Here is a 19079-nt window from a genome sequence, read left to right as displayed (position 1 = left end):
TCCCAAGGCATACACTGCTTAGCAGATGCCTTCACCAGAATCTGGTGGTCCCTCCGCAGAGGGAGCAGGAAAGCGGGTGATGGCCAGTGATTCTGTATCCTTTATCTCCTATTCTTTCCTGTGGACAAGTGGCCATCCTGAAGTCATCTAGAATTCTCCAGGTGTGCAAGGACCTGTAAGACCCTGACAAATGCCAACAGACTGGACCCTTCACAAATGGATGACAGCAGGCTCTGAAAGCCTTCAGAGGCTCCAGCTCCCCCACTTGCTCATCCATGCTTGAAATTGCTTTAAGGAGAGACAACAGTTTTCACTCACAATTGCAGAAAGCTTTGAAGGCCCTAAATGAACTAACTCATTGATTTAAACCAGTGCACTGGTCTGAAAGATTAGATGACACAATGGGCACCTGAAAAATGGGTATGAAATGACAGACAAGGGTTATAGTAGAGAGCAAAAAGGCTTTTCTTGCTTCCTTGGGCACCTAAAAAAGAAAAATCTTAAAATCACAAGACCTGAAGTCAAATTTGGTCTCACTGCCAGTGGTCTGACCATAGGCAAGTTACTCAACGTTTTAAATCTGTCGCTTATTCCTAAAATGAAGGTGAATACCTACTTCCAGAGTCACTGTGAGACTTTGAGGCCATTCTAAGCCTGAATATTTTCCTTCTAGCCCTGTTACCTTCAGCACCTCGAGCTCTGTTCCTATCCACACCAGCTCCATCCCCCTCTCTGATCATTACAGAGGTTAAAAGGGAGAAGTCTGGAACACTGAATCTAAGTACAAACCCTAACCCTATCACCTGCTGTGATCTTGGGCAAGTTACTTGACTGCTCTGTGCAGTTTTCTCTGTAAAATGAAGATAATAAGGGTGTTTGCCTCATGGAGTGACTGTAAGGATTGAGCGAGTTAAGACGTTTGAAAACGGCGGGGGGAGGGGGTGGGGGGGTGGGGGTGGGGGTCACTGCAAGAAGCGTTTCTGACAATCGTTCCCCAGGGCTTCTCCTCACTTGCTCTCTTTCCACAAGCCAAAGACAGCACTGAAAACTCCTCCACTTCCGCTAACATAAAAAAGCCTGTAAAGTGCTACACATTCCCCACGGTTTCTCAAAGTCCCCAGCCTCATCCTTAAACCGCTAGGCCGTCTGTTCCTAAGCAGATCTAGGTCCCCCAGCCTGGCCCCGGCGAAACCTGAGGAACCCAGACTCCTCAGGGGCAGCGGCAGAGGGGGCGGGGCGGGGGCCACGCGGGAGCGGGCGGGGGCAGGGGAGGCTCTGTGAGGTGGTGCCAGCACCCCGCCCCGCGGTTGCCAGGCAGCGCAGCGGGCGTCGGCGTAGCCAGGCGAAGGCGAAGCGCTAACAAAGCCAGGCCCCACCGCTCCTCTCCTGTGCTCCTGGCTGAGGCAGGTGCCGCCCTACCCCGCTCACATTCGGCTGCTTTCCGCCCGCCGGCACGCCGAAGGTGCAAGGCGGTGGATCTCTCTCACACCTCCCGCCTGAAGCCAGGCGCCAGGTGTCGCCCGGTGCCGGATAGCCCACTTGGGAGCAAGCCTCAGGTAGCCACCCCCAGGGGAAGTGGAGGGAGGGGAGCACCCTGAACACCCCAACGGTGGCTCAGGTCTGAGGGAAGAGTCCTGCCCGATGGGCCCACCTGGATTCTGAACCCTTCCTGTTCACAGAGCCAAAAGAGGGGACTGCGATCTTTAGGAGAAGGTAACCATGGGTGATTATTGCTCTCCACCCAAACTATATGTATATTTTGTACCCAGACTACCATTTTATGATTTCTTACACGGGGGCAGTGATTTGGAAACACAAAATCTGGAATCAGATCCTCCCATTGACTATCCAAACCCCGGCTTTTTCTTCTCTAACATGGATATAACAATACCTATGGAGGGAGTAAAACTGTGTCCAAAACAGGTCTGTATAGTCAAAGCTGTGGTTGTTCCAGTAGTTATGTACAGATGTGAGAGTTGGACCATAAAGAAGGCTGGAGGCCAAAGAATTGATGCCTTCGAATTGTGGTGCTGGAGAAGACTCTTGAGAGTCCCTTGGACTGCAAGGTGATCAAACCAGTCCATCCTAAAGGAAGTCAACCCTGAATATTCATTGGAAGGGTTGCTGAAGCTGAAGCTCCAATTCTTTGGCCACCTGATGCAAAGAGTTTACTGGAAAAGACCCTGAGGCTGGAAAGATTAAGGGCAGAAGAAGAAGAGAGCAACAGAGGATGAGATGGTTGGATGGCATCGCCAACTCAATGGACATGGATTTGAACAAACCCTGGGAGATAATGGAGGAGAGGCAAGCCTGGAGTGCTGTGGTCTATGGGGTCACAAAGAGTCAGATATGACTTAGCAACTGAACAACAAAAATGAAGGAGTTGCCATGAGGACCAAAGGACATGACTAATACTTTATATAAACTGCTATCATTCATTCATGCTATCATTCATTCATTTTCCTCATATATATTGAGTAATGTCTGTATTCCAGGCACCAGGTTTGGCAGCAGGGATTCTATTGTGAACAGAAAGTGCCTGCCCTCCAGTTTACAGTCTATTGGGAATAGCAGTTGTTCATAAAAAAAAAAAAAATCACACAAATAATGTAAAATTAGTCAAGTGTTGCCAAGGAGAAGTGAGTAAGGGGTGCTCTGAGAAGGTATAAGGTAACAGAGAGAGGTCAGGAAAAACCGAACTCAGACCTGAAGAACCTATGAAATGATGAGAAGTGTGTCCAGGCAAGGGTAACCATGTGTCCAAAACCCATCATCTATTCCAAACCCAAACAAATACATACAGTTCCTGGTCCTTGGTTCTAAGAGTTGTTCATAGACCCTCCTCCTGAGATTCTGGTGTCTGAAGCCTTTCATTCAGGTAATTGCGGGCTTTTGTTTAAATTTTTGAGGCCCTGTTTAGCCCACGCCAATAAAACCAAATGGGAAATTGCAAAAACAAATGTATATTTCATATTCAGTAAGACCTATGTTCTTTAGCATGTATGTGTTGGCCTGCCATTTCACATTGGGAGGTATAAGAGGAAATCTGTTGAATTTTAAGATTTGAGGAGGCAGGGCTGGGATGGATGGATAATTTAGGAAGGCCTTGCATAATGAGAGCTTTAAGAATGGAAAAGAACTTCACAAAGCACTGGAATAATGGAATGTTAAGATAGAATGGATCTTTCCCCATTATTTTTTATCAGATATGAATAAATAATCCACAGTGCCCAAAAGAAAACATTGGTCTTCAGACTCCTTTCCACCCTAAGGAGCTATGATCCTAAGTCTCTGTGACTCAAAAGTGCATGGACGTCCTGAGAGTCTGATGGGGATGTGGGAGAGGACTTTGACCTGTCCTTCCTTCAATGTTCACTATTTCTACTGTGGTGTCACCATCTACCCAGTCATCAATGCTTGAAGGGAGTCACCCTAAACTTTTCTCTCTTCTCATCCATCTCTCCCAGTGGTTACCAAGTCCTGTATCTCCTGTCTCTCATGTCCCTCCCAGTTGCAATTGTTTTTCAAGGCAAGGATGCTCTCCAGAGTTTTTCCCAAAGTGCTGCCATGGTCTCCTAACCAGGCTCCTTGCGTAAGACTTCACTCCACTCTCTTCAGTGCATCTCAGCAGCTTTCAGTCAATGTGTGTTTCAGAGTCCAGCAAAGAGAAAGAAATCATACAACAATTTAACAAAGTTCAATGTAACAAATTTTTAACTATAATCGATTGGGGTAATGGAAGATTGGTTAGCAGGACATAAAGATCCAAAGAGTACAGGAATCACAGATTTAAGAAGCGGTCACTACCCTTGAGATGGATCACCTAAGAAAGAGATGACCTCCTAAGAGTGTGTTACAGAGGGTGTGGACACAGCTCATTAGATGGCAGAGAAGTGGAGGTGCCAGGCAGCCAGAAATCCACTGTCTGGGATGCCAAAGAAGCCATGAAAAGGTGACAGTACACTGGCTGTTCAGTTCAGTTCAGTTCAGTCGCTCAGTCGTGTCGGACTCCTTGCGACCCCTGCTGCTGCTGCTAATTTGCTTCAGTCATAGCCGACTCTGTGTGACCCCATAGACGGCAGCCCAACAGGCTCCCCCATCCCTGGGATTCTCCAGGCAAGAACACTGGAATGGGTTGCCATTTCCTTCTCCAATGCATGAAAGTGAAAAGTGAAAGTGAAGTCGCTCAGTCGTGTCCGACTCTTAGCGACCCCATGGATTGTAGCCCACCAGGCTCCTCCGTCCATGGGATTTTCCAGGCAAGAGTACTGGAGTGGGGTGCCATTGCCTTCTCCGACTCTGCTGCAAACCTCCCAAGAGAGGTGCCAGGAGAAGCAGCCAGCCACTGGGCGCTGCTGACTGCTGTGCACTACAGCCATTGGGCATTTAAGAGATTGTATGCTGCAGATGCTGGAGAAGCTGTGCACTGCGGATCCTTGCACTGGGGAAACTGCTCATTCCTGGAGCCTAGTGGGAAGAACTTGTGGAACCCAGGAGAGAAGTCCCTTCCTCCTCGAGTATCCCTCCAGCGCCCTCTACTGATAAAGCTTAACATTATGCCAGGCAGCGAAGGAGACCGATCTAAAAGACAAGTTTTTGATGAGGAGGCAGTGCGGGTGAATTTGGAGCAGAGAGGCAATCAATTGATAACTGGAGCATAATGCGAACACCAAAATCTGTTTGAGTGACTCCAGCGCTTAAATCTTCTAGTAGCTCCCTACTGCCCTTAAGATAAAGTTCGAAAGCCTTGCCATGGCAAACCAGGCCTCTTATATTCTGGTGTTGGGCTGTATTTTCAGCCTTAGGCCCAACCATTCCCCCTTTTGCCACTTGGCTAGTCCTCCATAATTACATTTCCCTGAACTCTCTCTGTTTTTTGACACCTCTATACTTTTGTCTAGTCCTAGCCACAGAGAATTCTCTCCTTGCTCTTATCAGGAACCTATTCTGTACCTGGCACTGTTCTGGGACTGGGAATGACAGCAGTAAACAAACCAGGCTTATCCAAGTCTCTGTTCAAATATCATCACTATTTTGGAAGTATTTTCTGACCACCTTATCTAGCCTTCAGATTAGTAAGATGCCTCATCAAGGAGATTTTGTTCTTTTATATCTGTATCTTGACACTTATTGTACCCTATTTTAATCACTGATTTTCCTATTAGTCTCTTCCTTTGGCCTATGAGTGCTCTGAGGGCAGGGTGTGTGACTCATTTATTTCTGTATGCCAGTATTTATTTAGTGCTACTCCTGACACATAAGCTGTTATTGGATTAATTGTTTGCCCAGGATCACATAATTAGTCAAAGATAGGCCCAGGACCAGAGTCCTGGTCTCCTGTTTCATGGTCAGAAGGCCTCTTCATTAGAGTTTGATCTGCCCTGTGGGGTCTCTGAAGGACAGCAGCCCTGTATTTTGTGTTGGAAAAGCCGAATACAGTGTTAAATATCATCAGGAATGGTAGTGGAAAGAGAGAAATGTAGCCCTGACCTTTTGTTGAAAACTATGGTGCATTCACCCCTCATAACCTTTGCTTACTTTGAGTCCCTGGATCATAGGGATGCTATGATGAAAATCAGAAGAGGGAGAACAGGTAAAAGGATGGAAATGATGTGGATGTGGGAAACAGTCTTCACTCAAGGAAATGGAGACTCTCATACACTTATGAAAGGCCCCAGGTTTGTCTGACAGGTCCCTAAATCAGGGTGGAGGGTGTGTGTTCCTAGAGGAGGAAGGACTTCTCTTGTGAGTTTCATAAGCTCCATAGCTGTGATTAGGGATCACAGTTAACACACAAGTCTATAAATGGTATCCCTGGGCTTGTGGACCATGATATGAACATGGAAAGATTCTTTGACATATGAACATGGCTAAGTTAAGACGCATTGAAAGAGGTAACTATTCACTTGTTAGATAATTGTGGCTCAGCTGGTAAAAGAATCCGCCTGCAATGTGGGAGACCTGGGTTCAATCCCTGGTTTGGGAAAATCCCCTGGAGAAGGGAAAGGCTACCCACTTCAGTATCCTGGCATGGAGACTGTATAGTCCACGGGGTTGAAAAGAGTTGGACACGACTGAGCAACTTTCACTTCGCTTCATGTGGAGCTTTTAACTTTCAAAATGTACTAGCATGATATATAAGCAATTTTGAGAAATCTGCTAATAACAGAGCCAAGAACCACTATTCAAAAAAAAGGGACAAGGTCAAATAGGACTTCCCTTAGCAATATTGCTGCTGGCATCCAAATGCTGGGTTGACTTGATCCAGGGGTTGGCCCAGGGTAGAAAAAGATCCAGACTTCTGTGAAATAAAGTTGGAGAGGCAAGCTAATAAGAATAAGACAAATCATGGAGGGCTTGAAAGTCAGACAGGGCATCATTTTGATGAGAAAAGAAATGAAGATCCAATAAAAGCTTTAGAGAGTGATGTGATGACATGAGTGGTTAAGGCATTTTATCTGAAAAAACTAAATCTTAATTTCCTGGCGTTGGAAAATGATTATAATATTAGAACCTACCTACTCATAGATTGCTGTAAGGATTAAATGAGATAAGGAAACTTCATTGACTTTAAAGAAAGTGAAAATGTTGATCACTCCGTTGTGTCTGACTCTTTTCGACCCCTTGGACTGTAGCTCACCAGGTTCCTCTGTCCATGGAGTTCTCCAGGCAAGAATATTGGATTGGGTAGCCATTCCCTTCTCTAGGGGATCTTCCCTACCCAGGGATCAAACTCAGGTATCCTGGATTGCAGGTGGATTCTTTACCATCTGAGCCATCATCTGAAAGCCAAAGGGCTTTCAAAGGGAAGCCCGTTGAAAACATTGACTTTCAAGCCCCTCTTAATGCTGGGAACCCTTCCATTATTTGCAACTGTGCAGAATATGGCTAATGAGACAATAATCATATTTTCAGGACAAAAAATTAGGACATACTCTGACAAGTAAAAGTTTTGTTCCACTGAAAATGTACCTTTCATGATGCAAATGGGAATATCCATGATATTTCAGTGATTTATGGAAAGAGTCAAACATAATTTTTGAAACTAGGATTGCCCTAGAGAAAATCCATGATGTTTAAATGGCCTTATTCTGAGAGAGGCAGTGTGGTGTAGTGTGGGAAAAGCAATGAAGGAGACCTGAATTTTTGATTCAGCTCCAACAGAAACTGTGAGCTTGTGCCAACCACTTCACCTCTTTGTGCATCAATTAGTGCTAAGGCGTGTCCAACTCTTTGCAACCCCAGGCAAGAATGATGGAATGGGTTGCCATTTCCTCTTCCAGGGAATCTTCCTGACCCAGGGATCAAACCTACATCTCTTATGTCTCCTGCATTGGCAGGCAGGCAAATTCATTACCACTGTGCCACATGGGAAGCCCCATATTGGACTATATTATAAGTCAGATTAAGTCCCCTCCTATTTTTGGAAAAGATGTTCCTTTTTATTTTCTAGACAGATTTTTTTTTTTAAGTTCACCAGGACTAAAGTGGGGAATGAAAGAGAAGGATAAATAAAAACTGGCCATGATGTATCCGACTAATACAATTGAGGGAGTAAAAGAAGTTCATTTTGGATGCTTTTATGGGAAAGAACTCTACAGTAGGAAGCTGGTCGATATGACTGTAGCATGGTTGAGAGTTTACAACTGGGGATTTGGCAGTCATCAGCACAGAAAAAGTATCCACTTCCAGTTAGAATATAGTAGATTGCAGCAGCTCAAGCCACCCACTGCAACAAATATAAAAATCTAGAAAAATTATTTTAAAAAATATTGTAAATACATCAGAGAGCTTTAGAAGCAATGGGTACTAGATTAATTCAAATTCCAGAAGGAATTTGAATTTGCCAAACCCTTCCAAAGTGAACTCATGGTAAGTCATTTTCTTCCCAGTGTACCTTTGCCAACTTTGGATGTAGACTCAGGACTGCCGGCAAGCCTTGGTAGTCAAACAGCTCTGGCATGACAGATTAGAAATTTAAGTCACCCCAAACCCTTTCGTTTTTACATAAGGTCTGACATAAAATAAAAAAAAATACAAAGAAGCATGAAAATGTGTCTAGTAATCAAGAAGAAAAATAGACATCAAAGAGGATATCCACAGGGAAATTCAGCCACTGGAGTTATCAGAACTTGTTGACTGTAAAATAACTCTAAATAATACGTTCAGGAAAATAAAGGAAAAGATGTATAAATGGCTGAAAGTGGAGAATTTCAACACAGAAATTGTGTGTATAAAAATAACAGATATTCTAGAAATCAAAATGCAATATTTGAAATAAAGAATTTATTAAGTGGATTTATCAGCATCCTGGATAGCAGAAGACATGCTTCCTGATGGAAGAAAAGGTGCCAGGTAAGTGGAAAGAAGAAACTTTTCTAAAGAATGGAGAGGGTCAAACGCTGGTTCCTCAGGTCTTGGACAAGACAAGAACTAAGAGCTCAAGCAGCAGAGGAAAGACTATGAGGTCAAAGATATAGGCTGAGTTGGCAGCGAACGGCAGTGTGACTTCTTTCTGACATCCTTGATCTCAAGTAGGAAATTGCTTCATCTACTGGGAGTGAGGAAAACAGTTGAGTGGGACTCAGGCTTGAGGGGAGAGTCATTACCTGGAGATTAAATAAGAACTAGAAGTGTGTTCTTGGGGGCGTGGCAAAGATCAACACAGAAGCAGGCGTGAAGGATCTAGAGAGTAGAGGTGGTGCAAGAATGGAGTGTGCTGCCCTGAATGATCTTGCAACTGAACCATTAGTTTTGTGATGTTATTGTTTTATTAAAATAAAAACGGAGTGAGGCTTAAAGATCAGCCTAGGTCCAAATGTGATTGCCTGTGAGATTAAGTCTAACTTGATATGAGCCTACTTTTCTGGTTCTTTCAAACTCACTCAGTTTACTTAAATCTTAGAATCACATGACCATCTTTAAATATATGTTCATGCTTTGGTGTTTTATGAAAGGGTTAGTCATTCGGTCATGTCCAACTGTTTGTGACCCCATGGACTGTAGCCCTCCAGGCTCCTCTGTCCATGGAATTTTCCAGGCAAGAATACTGCAGTGGGTTGCCATTCCCTCCTCCAGGGGATCTTCCCATCCCAGGGATTGAAGCCGGGTCTCCTACATCATAGGCAAATTCTTTACAGAAATCTTAAAGATCCCCTCCCTCTTCTAGCTTCAGAAAACAACTTCAATTCTCCTAAGGGCATCCCAGCTCCTGTTCATAAACTAATGCAGAGTTACCCTGCCTTATCCTGCTTCCTCAGGAAAGGAGTTGCTGCCAATGATAGATGCTGCTCTTTCTTTCCCTTGGCTCTTACTTTCTTTCAGTTCAGTTCAGTCACTCAGTCATATCTGACTCTTTGCGACCCCATGAACCACAGCACGCCAGGCCTCCCTGTCCATCACCAACTCCTGGAGTCCACCCAAACCCATGTGCACCAAGTCGGTGATGCCATCCAACCATCTCATCCTCTGTCGTCCCCTTCTCCTCCTGCCCTCAATCTTTCCCAGCATCAGGGTCTTTTCAAATGAGTCAGCTCTTCGCATCAGGTGGCCAAAGTATTGGAGTTTCAGCTTCAACATTAGTCCTACCAATGAACACCCAGGACTGATCTCCTTTAGGATGGACTGGTTGGATCTCCTTGCAGTCCAAGGGACTCTCAAGAGTCTTCTCCAACACCACAGTTCAAAAGCATCAATTCTGTGCTCAGCTTTCTTCACAGTCCGACTCTCACATCCATACATGACCACTGGAAAAACCATAGCCTTGACTAGATGGACCTTTGTTGACAAAGTAATGTCTCTGGTTTTTAATATGCTGTCTAGGTTGGTCATAACTTTCCTTCCAAGGAGTAAGCATCTTTTAATTTCATGGCTGCAGTCACCATCTGCAGTGATTTTGGAGCCCCCAAAAATAAAGTCTGACACTGTTTCCACTGTTTCCCCATCTATTCCCCATGAAGTGATGGGACCAGATGCCATGATCTTCGTTTTCTGAATGTTGAGCTTTAAGCCAACTTTTTCACTCTCCTCTTTCACCTTCATCAAAAGGCTTTTTAGTTCCTCTTCACTTTCTGCCATAAGGATGGTGTCATCTGCATATCTGAGGTTATTGATATTTCTCCTGGCAATCTTGATTCCAGCTTGTGCTTCCTCCAGCCCAGCATTTCTCATGCTGTACTCTGCATATAAGTTAAATAAGTAAGGTGACAATATACAGCCTTGACGTACTCCTTTTCCTATTTGGAATCAGTTCCATGTCCAATTCTAACTGTTGCTTCCTGACCTGCATACAGGTTTCTCAAGAGGCAGGTCAGGTGGTCTGGTATTCCCATCTCTTTCAGAATTTTCCACAGTTTATTGTGATCCACACAGTCAAAGGCTTTGGCATAGTCAATAAAGCAGAAATAGATGTTTTTCTGGAACTCTCTTGCTTTTTCAATGATCCAGCAGATGTTGGCAATTTGATCTCTGGTTCCTCTGCCTTTTCTAAAATCAGCTTGAACATCTGGAAGTTCATGGTTCATGTATTGCTGAAGCCTGACTTGGAGAATTTTGAGCATTAGTACTAGATGTTTTCGGCCTTTGTGACACTCTGAGGACACTATTTCTCTGCGATCAAAAGAAGTTTATCTGTTTTGCTAATTTATCTCAAACTTTTTTGATGGCTTCTAATCAATACTTCAGCTGAGTAATTTAACTTGGAAGTGAATTGTTCCGTTAACAACCAGTATTTTTATAGTTCCCTTTCTAATTACATTCTTTTAAAGTTGTATAAGTTATATATATAAATTATGTATATGTATACATTGACTTACCTGGTGGCTCAGATGGTAAACTGAGCAACTAACACTTTCACTTTCTCTCTCTCTAAATATATGGGGCTTCCCTAGTGGCAAAATTGGTAAAGAATCTGCCTGCAATCCAGGAGACCCGGGTTTGATCCCTGGGTCAGGAAGATCCGCTGGAGGAGGAAATGGCAACCCATTCCAGTGTTTTTGCATGGAGAATGCCATGGACAGAGGAGGCTGGTGGGCTACAGTATCTGGGGTTGCAGAATTAGACATGATTGAGTGACACACACACACACATACATATATGTAATATAAATCTCAGCTTTTACCAGAAATTGATTTTAATAATCATCAGCATCTCTTCCATAACACATAATCTTAAAACAATGAGACAAACGGTTTTTAAACAAAAGTTTTTTAACCAAAGTACTTGAAACCAGATTTTACATCAGAGCTTCCCAACCTTTTTCAATATCATGGCATACAGAAATCTTCGTAAAGCACACTGGGGTACACTGTAGGGTTTTGGCAGGTCTATATGGAGCTTAAGAAAAATCCAATATAGTTTTATCATATAATTTCAAGAATAAGTTACACAGTGAGAGTGAAGATATTGAATGTTTACTCTCAATAAAACTTTAAATAAAATAGATTTTAAAACTTTTTAAAGAGAAATAAAGCTCATTTTCTAATCATGATTTTGCTTTATACCAAATTTTGTGTTGAAATAACTACATGCAGAAAATTTTTAATCTTCTTTTCAAATTCTTTTTTTTTTTAATTAATTGATTTAATTGGAGGCTAATTACTTTACAATATTGTCGTGGTTTTTGCCATACATTGACATGAATCAGCCACAGGTGTACATGTGTCCTCCATCCCAAACCCCGCTCCCACCCCCCACCCATCCCAGCCCTCTGGTTTGTCCCAGTGCACCAGCTTTGAGTGCCCTGCTTCATGCATCAAACTTGGACTGGTCATCTATTTCACATATGGTAATATATGTGTTTCAATGCTATTCTCTCAGATCATCACTCCCTCACCTTCTCCCACAGAGTCCAAAAGTCTGTTCTTTATATCTGTTCTTTTGCTGTCTTGCATATAGGGTCATCGTTACCATCTTTCTAAATTCCATATATATGCATTAATATACTGTATTGGTATTTTTCTTTCTGACTTACTTCACTCTGTATTATAGGGTGAAGTAAGTTTCATTCACCTCATTAGAACTGACTCAAATGCATTCTTTTTAATAACTGAGTAATATTCCATTGTGTATTTCTCTTCAAATTCTTATAGTCACCATCAGTGAGGAAGTTTGCCCCACAGATGGTTGTTACTTAGCAAATGTTAAAAAGGTTGATTTTTCTCCGACTTACAGAAAACTCCTTTCTATTAACCAAAATTTGAATACTTTGATTTCTTCTGTCTTTGGTTGAAATTTTTAGGATAATGTGAATTGATTTCTAATTCACTTAATTTTTTTTATGTCAAGTATCTACAAGTAACATGACACCTAACAGATGTTTTGCTACTAGTCTTATTTAGGGTTAAAGTTAGAAATATTACTTAAACTCCCCACTGAACTACTTCTAACATCATGTTTCCCTTGAATCTATGAGCACTGTTGGTATACTTTTATATTTTCAAACATTCATTGTGATTTTTATTAAATTTATTCTGGTGCTTGAAAATGTCAAATAAGCCAATTTTCTGGAAAAAAAAAAAAATCTCTCCCCAACAATTCTGCAATAAGAATCATTGACATTTTCAATTCCTCTTTTAGTTCCTAGCCTCCAGGAAAAAAAAAAAAAGAAAGAAAAAATTTTCCTTTGATAGGTAACTTAGTAGCAAACAGCAGACTGTTTCTTCACAAGAGCTGAAAGCAGACAAAACCATAGTAGCCTGGATTTATTAGTTGCTGCTGCTGCTGCTAAGTCGCTTCAGTCGTGTCCGACTCTGTGCAACCCCATAGACGGCAGCCCAACAGGCTCCCCTATCCCTGGGATTCTCCAGGCAAGAATACTGGACTGGGTTGCCATTTCCTTCTCCAATGCATGAAAGTGAAAAGGGAAAATGAAGTTGCTCAGTCGTGTCCGACTCTGTGCGACCCCATTGACAGCAGCCCAACAGGCTCCTCCATCCATGGAATTTTCCAGGCAAAAGTACTGGAGTGGGGTGCCATTGCCTTCTCTGGGGTTTATTAGTAACATCCTTTAATATGGAATTCACATCTACAGGCAAATATATAGACTAGACCTCTGTAAACAAAGCATGTCTTACTTGCATCTCAAGTGATCAGAACATGGAGAAGAGATATGAGGTAAAGCCCTCGCACCTTCCTGTCATCACAGCTTTCCCACTAGTACAGAAACTGTTGTTCTTGCATAATCTAGAAAGTCTTATTTCTTTTAAAGTATTTAGTTACTACTCATCCTGAGTACTTTGTTTTGTTCAGTTCAGTTCAGTCGCTCAGTCATGTCCAACTCTTTGCAACCCCATGAATCACAGCACACCAGGCCTCCCTGTCCATCACCAACTCCCAGAGTTCACTCAAACTCATTTCCATCGAGTCGGTGATACCATCCAGCCATCTCATCCTCTGTCCTTCTCCTCCTGCCCCCAGTCATGAGTCAACTCTTCGCATGAGGTGGCCAAAGTACTGGAGTTTCAGCTTTAGCATCATTCCTTACAAAGAACACCCAGGGCTGATCTCCTTTAGGATGGACTGGTTGGATCTCCTTGCAGTCCAAGGGACTCTCAAGAGTCTTCTCCAGCACCACACTTCAAAAGCATCAATTCTTCAGCACTCAGCTTTCTTCACAGTCCAACTCTCACATCCATACATGACCACAGGAAAAACCATAGCCTTGACTAGATGGACCTTTGTTGGCAAAGTAATGTCTCTGCTTTTCAATATGCTACATAACTTTCCTTCCAAGGAGTAAGCATCTTTTAATTTCATGGCTGCAATAACCATCTGCAGTGATTTTGGAGCCCAGAAAAATAAAGTCTGACACTGTTTCCACTGTTTCCCCATCTATTTCCCATGAAGTGATGGGACCAGATACTATGATCTTTGTTTTCTGAATGTTGAGCTTTAAGCCAACTTTTTCACTCTCCTCTTTCACCTTCATCAAGAGGCTTTTTAGTTCCTCTTCACTTTCTGCCATAAGGGTGGTGTCATTTGCATATCTGAGGTTATTGATATTTCTCCTGGCAATCTTGATTCCAGCTTGTGCTTCTTCTAGCCCAGCATTTCTCATGATATGCTCTGCATGTAAGTTAAACAAGCAGGGTGACAATATACAGCCTTGACATACTCCTTTTCTTATTTGGAACTAGTCTGTTGCTCCATGTCCAGTTCTAACTGTTGCTTCCTGACCTGCATACAGGTTTCTCAAGAGGCAGGTCAGGTGGTCTGGTATTCCCATCTCTTTCAGAATTTTCCACAGCTTATTGTGATCCACACAGTCAAAGGCTTTGGCATAGTCAATAAAGCAGAAATAGATGTTTTTCTGGAACTCTCTTGCTTTTTTGATGATCCAGTAGATGTTGGCAATTTGATCTCTGGTTCCTCTGCCTTTTCTAAAACCAGCTTGAACATCAGGAAGTTCATGGTTCACGTATTGCTGAAGCTGGCTTGGAGAATTTTGAGCATTACTTTACTAGCATGTGAGATGAGTACAATTGTGCAGTAGTTTGAGCATTCTTTGGCATTGCCTTTCTTTCGGACTGGAATGAAAACTGACCTTTTCCAGTCCTGTGGCCACTGCTGAATTTTCCAAATTTGTTGGCATATTGAATGCAGTACTTTCACAGCATCATCTTTCAGGATTTGAAATAGCTCAACTGGAATTCCATCGCCTCCATTAGCTTTATTCGTAGTGATGCTTTCTTTCTTTTTTTTTTTTTTTCAGTGTTACAGCTCTATTTTATTTAGAAGATAGCAGGAGAATCCAAGACTTGAAGAGAAGAGAGTGGAGGAGTGCGTGGGGAGGGAGGGGAGAGAGTGAGAGAGAGAGAGTGATAGAGAGAAAGAGAGAGAGATAGAGCGCATACACGCGGGAGAGGGAGTCCGAGAGAAAGCACTTTGGCTCCTCCTTTTATATGTTTTTTCCTCCACCTGGGCCTGCCCTATGCAAATTGGGCTTAGCCAGGAGTGCTGTTTGTTCTGCCTGAAGTTTTCACTCTGGTCCTCGGACCTTCCTTTGACCTTCCTTGTCTTTTAGCCACCACCATTTTGGACTCCTTTTCCCTATTCTACCTACCTAACATTCCCCCCTCAAGAGATGGGAGGCCCAATTCTTTGGGAATAGGGGCGTCGAGGTCTTTCTGGCTACTTCCTGCTGAACTGGGGTGGCGAGGGGTATTGGGCCTCCCTCTCTTGCTAGTCTCAATCCTCAGAGTCCTTATAGCGGTGTCCAAGGGTGTGTGATATTTTCCGTGGTCAGCTGTAGTTTTATATCTTTGTTGAACTGGCACTGCATGTTGTAGCTGGTTGACGTGGGCAGAGACAAAACAGGTTAGACAATTGACAGTACATGGAATAATCATAGGCATCATCAATATAGCATAACAAGGACTAGTAGGGACATTGGTCAATTTTAAATTCACATGGCCAGGATGGCTCAAGTCCCTCCTTGTTCAGGGATCAGAAGATCTATCTCCTGTCTGTTTTGGAGTACAGTCTCTGTCAAGCTGTGTTGGCTCCTTAGAGTTATCCTGAGAAATCTTATCCCCAGAAATCAGATTTTGGGGGTGTTCATTAGAATGGCACTCATTGGTAGTTCTGAATAGGTATCTGAGATCTCCCAGGGGCTCACAGGTGTATTGAGTGTCCTCTTCTGTTTTCTTCTATGGCTTGACTCGTGAGCAGTGAATCCAGGAGTCATGTCCTGGTACCTTGACTGCTGTGGGGGTAGAAAGTACTACAGGGTAGGGGCCCTTCCATGTGGGCTGGAGTTGAGCCTTTGGGAACCCATCTTTCCAGACTTTAATTAGGACTTGAGTTCCTGGAGCATATAGTGGTGACTCTTTAGAATCTTTTGGGTCCTGGTTCATACCCCACAAGCGTATATTCTGTTGGAATTGCCCAATGGCCATGGTATAAGACTGGAGGGTCTGAACCTCTGGATCTAGGAAGAGGTCATTGACATAAACAAAAGGTCTCCCACATAGCATCTCATAAGGACTAAGACCAACCTGTTCCTTAGGGGAATGCGGGTGTGGAGGAGAGCTATTTGTAAAGCCTCCTTCCATCCCAGGGAGGTCTCCTGGGTTATCTTTTTTATCGCTGATTTTAAGAATTGATTGGCTCTTTCTACTTTTCCTGAAGATTGACGCCTCCAGGCACAATGGAGATAATAAGTAATGCCCAATGCTTTCGAGATTCCTTGGGTGACCTTAGAAGTAAATGATGTCCCATTGTCACTTTGTAATGACCTGGGCAGACCAAATCTTGGAATGATTTCATGGAGCAGTTTTTTTACCACCTCCTTAGCCTTCTCAGTCCGGGTGGGAAAGCCTTCAATCCATCCTGTGAATGTATCTATCATGACTAATAGGTATTTATACCCATGAGAAACTGGCATCTGGGTGAAGTCCATCTGCCAGTCCTCTCCTGGGTAGGCCCCACGTCATTGGATGGGCTAGGCCAGCTGGGGTCTTCTGTTATTTGGCAAATGGGACAAGAGGAGACCACCTGTCTTATAGTTGTTTGGAGGCCTGTTCCTCTGAAGGACCTTTCTAGTAATATTTGGAGGGCCTTTTCTCCTAAATGAGTAGTGGCATGTAAGGAGTTAACTAACTTCCATTGGAGGTTTCCAGGCAGAAAAAGGAGTCTCTCCTTTTGGAACCACCCCATATGATCTTCTTGAAAGCCCTCGCTCTTAGCTTTAAGAGTTTCACCTTCAGTATATGAAGGAGTTTCTGGCAAATTAGTCTGTGGAACTAAGGTGGCAATCCCTATTAGGTCATGGTTCTGTAATGCTGCTCTCCTAGCTGCCTGATCAGCTGCTTGGTTCCCTTGTACCACTTCAGTGTTCCCTTTTTGGTGTCCTTTACAGTGGGAGACTGAAACCTCAGTGGGCAGATGGACTGCCTCCAAGAGTTGAAGAATCTGATCACCATATTTGATTGGGGACCCTCGGGTGGTCAAGTGGCCCCTTTCTTTCCAAACAGCTGCATGTGCATGTAGCACCAGAAAGGCATACTTGGAGTCAGTGTAAATGGCTATTCTTTTTCCTTTTCCCAGCTCTAAAGCTCGAGTCAGGGCTATGAGCTCAGCTAATTGGGCTGAAGTACCTGGTGGCAGAGGCTTAGCCTCTATGGTCTCAAAATTGGAGACTACTGCATACCCGGCTCTTCTTTTTCCATCCAAGACAAAGCTGCTTCCGTCAGTGTACCAGATTTCCTCAGGATTGGTCAGAGGATCTTCTGAAAATCCCTCTCGGGGTTTTGTCCAGTGGTCCAAGGTTTCTTAACCGGAGGTCTTCTGGAATCTGAGACTGGGCCGTGTGAGCTTTCTGCTGAGTTCATTTTTCGCTGTCCCGGTTTCCAGCACGATGGGTCTTTCCCTGCACTGGGTTTCTTCGCCTTCTGCTTTTAGTGTGGGAGCTTCGCTGAGTTGGGCTCCTGTTGTGCTTGGCCTCTTCCACGCAGAGGTTGTTTCAGCCAGGTTAAACCCGAGTCACGGCACCATAGATGTCACGCGAGTGTATGTTCCTCGGTTCTTTGTCTCGTCACAACAAAGATTTGGAGCGACGGACATTAAAGCCCTCGGCGCATCACAGCTCTTGGGTCTTGGACAAACTGTGCTACAGCTCTTAGGCAAATCAGTGTTACAGCTCTATTTTATTTAGAAGATAGCAGGAGAATCCAAGACTTGAAGAGAAGAGAGTGGAGGAGTGCGTGGGGAGGGAGGGAGAGAGACTGAGAGAGAGAGAGTGAGAGAGAGAGAGACAGAGAGAGAGAGAGAGTGCATGCACGCAGGAGAGAGAGTCCTGTAGTGATGCTTTCTAAGGTCCACTTGACTTCACATTCCAGGATGTCTGGCTCTAGGTGAGTGATCACACCATCATGATTATCCGGGTCATGAAGCTCTTTTTGTACAGTTCTTTGTATTCTTGCCACCTCTTCTTAATATCTTCTGTTTCTGTTAGGTCCATACCATTTCTGTCCTTTATTGAGCCCATCTTTGCATGAAATGTTCCCTTGGTATCTCTAATTTTCTTGAAGAGATCCCTAGTCTTTCCCATTCTGTTGCTTTCCTCTATTTCTTTGCATTGATCTCTGAGGAAGGCTTTCTTATCTCTCCTTGCTATTCTTTGTAACTCTGCATTCGGATGCTTATATCTTTCCTTTTCTCCTTTGCTTTTCACTTCCCTTCTTTTCACAGCTATTTTTAAGGCCTCCCCAGACAGCCATTTTGCTTTTTTGTATTTCTTTTCCGTGGGGATGGTCTTGATCCCTGTCTCCTGTACAATGTCACGAACTTCTGTCCATAGTTCATCAAGCACTCTATCAGATCTAGTCCCTTAAATCTATTTCTCACTTCTACTGTATAGTCATAAGGGATTTGATTTAGGTCATACCTGAATGGTCTAGTGGTTTTCCCTACATTCTTCAATTTAAGTCTGAATTTGGCAATAAGGAGTTCATGATCTGAGCCACAGTCACTGTACAGAGCTTCTCCATCTTTGGCTGCAAAGAATATAATCAACCTGATTTCAGTGGTGACCATCTGGTGATATCCATGTGTAGAGTCTTCTCTTGTGTTGTTGGAAGAGAGTGTTGGCTATGACCAGTGCGTTCTCTTGGCAAAACTCTATTAGTCTTTGCCCTGCTTCATTCCGTGTTCCAAGGCCAAATTTGCCTGTTACTCCAGGTGTTTCTTAACTTCCTACTTTTGCATTCCAGTCCCCTATAATGAAAAGGACATCTTTTTTGGATGTTAGTTCTAAAAGGTCTTGTAGGTCTTCATAGAACCGTTCAACTTCAGCTTCTTCAGTGTTACTGGTTGGGGCATAGATTTGGATTACTGTGATATTGAATGGTTTGCCTTGGAAACTAACAGAGATCATTCTGTCGTTTTTGAGATTGCATCCAAGTACTGCATTTCAGACTCTTGTTGACCATGATGGCTACACCATTTCTTCTAAGGGATTCCTGCCCACAGTAGTAGATATAATGGTCATCTGAGTGAAATTCACCCATTCCAGTCCATTTGAGTTTGCTGATTCCTAGAATGTTGTTTACTCTTGCCACCTCCTGTTTGACCACTTCCAA

The 19079-nt window shown here is 43.4% G+C and overlaps 1 protein-coding gene across 1 annotated transcript in view; it reads left to right on the top strand.

Annotated features, from left to right (window-relative positions):
- The first annotated feature begins 1312 nt into the window (after positions 1–1312).
- Positions 1313–19079, top strand: part of ROPN1 (rhophilin associated tail protein 1) — a 35099-nt gene continuing 17332 nt past the window's right edge. The window contains 1 exon segment of the mRNA NM_001075900.1: positions 1313–1556. The gene's annotated coding sequence lies outside the window, so the exon portion shown is untranslated.

The sequence above is a fragment of the Bos taurus genome, chromosome 1 (genome assembly GCF_002263795.3).
Source record: "Bos taurus isolate L1 Dominette 01449 registration number 42190680 breed Hereford chromosome 1, ARS-UCD2.0, whole genome shotgun sequence".
NCBI classification, from domain to species: domain Eukaryota; kingdom Metazoa; phylum Chordata; class Mammalia; order Artiodactyla; family Bovidae; genus Bos; species Bos taurus.
This window is presented reverse-complemented; position numbering and strand designations above follow the sequence as displayed.